Source organism: Athene cunicularia (genome assembly GCF_003259725.1).
Source record: "Athene cunicularia isolate RWA chromosome 3 unlocalized genomic scaffold, athCun1 chr3_part1, whole genome shotgun sequence".
Classification (NCBI taxonomy): Eukaryota; Metazoa; Chordata; class Aves; order Strigiformes; family Strigidae; genus Athene; species Athene cunicularia.
In genome coordinates this window covers 70490959-70496958 of record NW_020799097.1, presented here as the reverse complement: position 1 = coordinate 70496958, position 6000 = coordinate 70490959, and the positions used below count along the sequence as shown (strand labels likewise).

The window sequence follows — 6000 nt, the reverse complement described above, 5'->3', positions numbered from 1 at the left end:
TTTAAAATCAGCGCTAACAGTTTCCAGGAGCATGGCCTGAAGCTTTTGGGGCCTAGATCTTGGGAACCCAGCAGCACTTTCCTGCTCTACCACAGACTTCCAACACTGAACTGTCTGATCTAGATTTTTAAAAGATAATGTAAGTAGCCATTTGCGGAGGTGGTAAGAGTCTTAATGGGATTTTCGGAATCACATTAGTATCTAATTAGTATTTAAAATCTGACCCTTTAGCCTATCTGAACCAGATTCAGCCCATTGTATGTTTTATTCAGCTACTCTTTACAGCAGAATGGGCAGGCAGTACGGTGAGCATGTCTTAGAGGGCATAAACCAAGGTGAGCACGACCCTCTGCTGAACTGTGGAGTTGTGCCCCCTTTCCTCTCATCCCATAATTTCTACCCTCCTTTCTGCAGAATGCCAGAGATTCAACAGAGGAGAGGAAAAGTGACTCAACTTTGCCTAATCTAACAGTGATTTATTTGGCGAGTGCTCTATCAGGTAAATTTTAAAAATTATTATTTTAACTTTTGGGTTTTTTTTAAAAAATGAGATGGCGTTTGTTGTGCTTCTGGCTGAGGTGATTACCATTGAATCCACCATAGGTTGCTGTACTATATAAGCTTGAAATGTTGGTTAGCCAAGATGGTGGGTTTTCTTGATGTGTACACTAGTGGGGTTTTATGCTAATTAAATAAAAATTTTGGGATACGTAAGCAGTTAGGGGAAGTTAAGTCTTCAATTTTAACACCTGTTTCTGTAACCAAAGTTTTGCTAAAGACCAGTAGCAGAAATTTTGTTTGGTTGCTTGCTTCCATCCTTTTGGAGGTAGAAGTGCCAGTTTCGTGGAGAAACAATGGTCTCTCCATGGGGCTGGGGAGATCTGGGACTTCTGTGTTCTCCTGAGATTTCCTATATTAATATGTCATTTTGAGAAGAAGTTGTTCTTTCATAGTTCATTATTTTAGGAGTTTAATTTTGTTTATGTACTCTCACTACCTTAAAGTCTTGGGGGACCTGGGGAACTTGAGAGCATAGGAGAAGCATATTTAGATGCCATGGAAATGTAACTTGATTGTAATAACTGATTTCACTCATTGGATTATCTGAACAAATTGACATTCTAGAAATCTTCACGACAGGGCTGGCAGGAGACTCCACAGAAAATATTAGGAAGAAGGGGGCTTTAGGCAAGGTCCCTTTCTTCCTCCTTTCTTCCTCAGTCCTGGTGCCAACCCAAAGGAGTCTTTGGAGTCTTTTTCTTCTTTCTTCTCTGAAGAAAGCAGGCATTCAGTGATGGGCTTTGTGGGAAGCAGCATGGACACCACTCTTTGGAAAAACCTGGTTACTTATAAATAACCTACTTCAATCCTTCCAGTGCTAATGCTGAAACCAGTGTAGCATGGATTAGTGTAAAAGTTAAAAAAACCCAACAAACTCACACCAAACACCCCCTCCACCCCCCTAAAAAAAAGGACATTGTGTTAATTGCCACTCTGGTTTCTGTGACCTGCAAAGGGAATACTAATATGCTAGATTAGACCACTAATTAATAGTTTATTATTTTTATTTATTTATTATCTTACCCTGCTGATAGTGGGGCTTTTAATATAATTTTGTAGTATACATCGGTGATCCAATTGTGTTCAAATGTTTATAAAATCTTAGGAGAATGGCAGCTTTGTGTTGAATCCAATGCTTTGAGATCGCATAGCTTTAACAGATAGAGGTTAGCAGGACTGCAAAGCATTCAGTCGAAGTTTATGTTAGCAAGATTTTACTTTCCTTTGGATCCAAGGGAGAGCAGTCTCTGTAAGCAGGAAAACATTTTGCAGTCAGAGAGGAAAGACCAGAAATTCCTCTTCAATATTTTCTAAAAATAGCAAGATTTGAATAAGTTTGCATGTTTTAACATATATTAGAGAAAAATAATTGGCATGACCTAAATTCAATACACTAGTTGTCTTGTGTTATTTGCTGGTAGTTAATTACTAGCATATTTTTTCATCCACAAATGTGGAGAGACTGTACGTTCCCATGTTCCGCAAAGCAAATAGTTTTATTTATTTAGCTTGAAATTTGTGCATATCCAAATGCATGTGAAGTGTTTGCCTAGTGACCTTAGAAAGTGAATTACTTGCACAAATTCCCCCTGACTCCCCCTGATTTGCATTTCATTTCAAATGTGCTGCTTGACCTTGGTTTTGAGTTTCAGTGATTTTTTTTTTTTTTAATGTGTTTTCATGATGAACAGAAAAGCTAAACCAGGCCTTCAGACTTGGATAACCTCTCTTCTGAAAGCTGAGATAACATGGCTTGTGCATGTGTCCAAGAGGCAGAGGATTTCCTAAGATTCTCTGGGATCCATGGCAGACAAGCGTTCACTGTGAAGTGCTTCAGAAAATAGTTTTATCAACAAAACTGGAGTGTGTGGGAATATATCAACTAAGGTGATAAGGACTAGATGCAGTGTGTTTACTAAGGAATTAATTTTATGCAAATAAGGAAGAAACCTAAAATTTGAGGAGTGGTGTTCTGTAAAAAGAATAGCTTAATGGTTTGGGCAGACACAGCTTTGAGGGATGGATGTTAAATCTGTACCAAATAATGACCAGTAATTTTGCCAAGTTTACTTCAAGTGGCAGACTTAAACTTGGAGATTTTAAGCATATTTCCTTAAATATCTGAATATAATCTTGAAAAACTTTTGGGGTGGTGGGGGAGACATTTTATTAAATTTATTTGTATTTTGCTGTGATCTGTTTGATTTCTATAATGATATTGTTTGGTTTTAATTGTTTAAATTAGTTGATGTTTAGCATACACTTATCTTTGGAAAGACTGAAAATGAGCTTCAGCAGCTCTTAAAATCAGGACATCTGTTGTAGCAGAGAAGGAAACGTCCTATCAATATACTTTTTTTCTAACAATTCAGGATGAGTTTTAATGCACAATATGTTTATGCTAAAAGTCACTACACAAAAATTCCTCGAGCATCTGTGCATCACTGAATGCTTTGTTTAGGCCATGTCTTTAGTGGTATGAGGGCTTGCAAATCTGTGTGGGGGTGGAGAGGAATGATGTATGCCCACGTGTGAGCTTTTCTGTAAGTCAGTTCTATTTTTGGTATGCAATGGAGCAGAGGTACAGGGCAAAAATAGGGGTTCAGTTGCAATGTGAAGGCCTGCAAAAGCTTTCCTGTTGCGGGAAGCGTCTACCAGGTTCTTGGAGCAGTTGCATTAGTATCCATGGCAATATTTGGTGTTTACTTTAGCATGCTAGATTAGGTCCTAATACCTTAATTAAGGCTAGCAATTTTTAATAAGTTTCCCCTAAATCCTCTGTGGCTGATTGTAGTCAGACTGAAACAGACACAATGTAAAGTGCATCCCTAGGGTTTTCTGTTGTTGGCAATTTTATGAAAGCTGTCATTCTACTTTAGAGTGATGAAGCTGACCAGTGAAAGTAATCTTTAATAGAAGGATCCATAGATCTGACTAGACTTCTTAAAAATATTAATCTAACTAGTTTATGCTGGTGACATGTTGAAAGTCTTTAACACTTAGTACATTTAGACTAACAGTTTTATAAAAATTGTGATAATTATTTTTAAAAAGGCTTTGTTAATTGATAAAACAGCTTTTCCAGATGCTGCTTAATTCTCTTGTCAGTTCACGTGTTTGGGATTTTCTACTGTGAAAAAAATTAAATTAATTGAATAAGATTTGAATTAAATGAATAATATAATTAGAATTTTGTATAATCAATAGGCGAAGTGATGCAATTTTTAAACATTTGTATATTAAGGTGTTGAATAACATTTCTTATCTTTACTTTTAAAAAAAGTCCAAAAGGACAAGCTTACTCACCCCTGTCTTTCCCCCCATGCTTGCTCAGAGTGGTCAGACCTTTCCCGCTGCCATCTCCTATTGTTACGGTCAAATGACCAAGGAAAAGTGTATACTTCCTTTTGTGTCCAGTAGATAGGGGTTCTTAATTGATGACTGCTGCTTTCTTTCTGACAGAAAGGAAATGAATGGGCAGTAGTGATTATAGCACATCTGTTGTTTTCTGTTGAGCATCCTGTACAGCAGTGAAACTGTCTTGAAGACTACTTTTTTTTTTTTTCTTCCCTGTTCAGAACTAGTTAATAGAGGGGATATGGGGTGACATGTGACAGTATTGTTCCTCTGTCACAGGTGTAGCCAGAGCAGAAAAACAAATTTCATGCTTCAACAGAATGACTTGTTTATATTTAAAAAAAAAAAAAAAAAAAAAAAAAAAAAAAAATAAGTAGGTAATGAGTCCCGTCTTCATAGTATAGTGTCTTCATTGTAGGTGTAATGCTCCAAAATCACACTGAAAATGGCTTCGTCTGGAGAAGGGCGGAAACAGCACTCGTACCAAGGACCCAAAAGCTGAATGAAACATTCATGCAGCTTTCACTACAGTTTCTAGGATGCACTTTCTAAGTCTGTGATAATGATATCCATCTCCTGCTTGAACTTGAGTCTTTTGCTTGATGTGTTGCAGCGTAACACTTGGGAGTGCTGAGAAACTCGCTGGGGAGCTCTGTGGCTGCCTCCTGCCCTCCTGGAGAGGGACTGCGGACAGTCAGAAGCTCCCTACCTGGCTTTATAGACTGCAGAAGGGGAAGTTTTGAGGACAGATGAATGATGAAATATAGGAAAGGATCTGGTCTGAGAGAAGACGACATCTTGAAGGTGTGGGAGACAGATGTCTAGGGAAATGGTTGAGAGAGGCCGGTAAAGCAGCTGGGCTGGGTGAAGCAGGTACGGGATGGTAGTGGGGTGTATCACAGCTTGCCCTCTGCATCACGCCAGCCACAATTTTTTTCACAAATCGTTTTGTTTCTGTTCCCTCTATTATAAAGGAGTGAGTGAAAGTGGGATGTGCTCTGTGCAAATCCAGAGTGTGCCTGCAGGGAACCTTTTTGTTCTCTCTTGCCACGTGCTTGAAAAAACATTCATTGAAAGAGCTCTGTAAATCTGAATTCTTACCACTTACTTTGTTGTCCTTTGTTCCTTCCTTTTGCTTTTATCGTGTTTAATTGCAGCATCTCTTGTAAGCAAGGTGGCAGTACTCTGCTTTTACAAAGACTAAGTATTTTGGTACTTAAACTGATAGTGCTTTATGTTGAGCTTGGGTGAAGCTGATTAACTAAAGTTAGCGCATAGTAGTGCGGCCTTCTTGCTTGAGGATTTCTGATGTGTGTTGGATAAAACTGGGATGCTTTTTCAGCCCTTTCTTATCACTTGCTATTCCAAGAACTTCTCTGTCCCTGCCCTCTTAAGAGAGGATCCCATCACTTAACGAAGGAGGTGCTGAAACGTACAACATCGTATCCATAAGATGCTGTTTAGCTGGAAGCTTATAGCCTTCCATAAGCTAAACAGGTTTTTCAAATAACATACACATGGCCACTAGACATGGGAAAAGTGGACAAGAATATACTGTGCTGTTGGCGAACATCAGCATAGTTGAATACAAAATTCAAGATATCATAAATGAATCATGCTGCAATTAATGCCCCAGTACATATGCCCTTATGGTGTTGGCAAAATGGGTGTCAAAGCTGTGACCCTTCCTTTGATCTGCTTTCCACTGGCACTCTAAATTTGCAGACAATGTGAAGTAATCAACTGCATAATCATCTGGCATAGATAAGGTTAAACTTCTGTCATTACTGTTTTCCCTGATCAGATCAAACTTCAAAAAATGAAAAAGCAGGTGCCATATAAAAATAATTTTAAATTGGGTGGTTTTTTTCCCTTCTTTCTAGTGGTAAAGCTGGTTATTTTTTGGTTGTGGGTTGTTTTGGGTTTTTTTTTGGTAGGCTTGTCTAAGGGTAATTTAAGCAACTAAATAATCCCTTTGCTTTCTGAGATACACAGACACCCTGTTCATGCTTCCAAAGCCTTTTAAACATTTAGCGAATCCCCACAGGATTTCAGACTTATCTTGCATCTGTTGGCAAGCAT

At 38.4% G+C, this 6000-nt stretch overlaps 1 protein-coding gene across 2 annotated transcripts in view; it reads left to right on the top strand.

The window, feature by feature from the left end:
• Positions 1-274: 274 nt before the first annotated feature.
• Positions 275-6000, top strand: part of PLEKHG1 (pleckstrin homology and RhoGEF domain containing G1) — a 117836-nt gene continuing 112110 nt past the window's right edge. Inside the window, exons 1-2 of one of the 2 annotated variants that reach the window (XM_026844988.1) lie at positions 275-305; positions 415-499. The gene's annotated coding sequence lies outside the window, so the exon portion shown is untranslated. The other variant, XM_026844983.1, reaches the window with a different exon arrangement.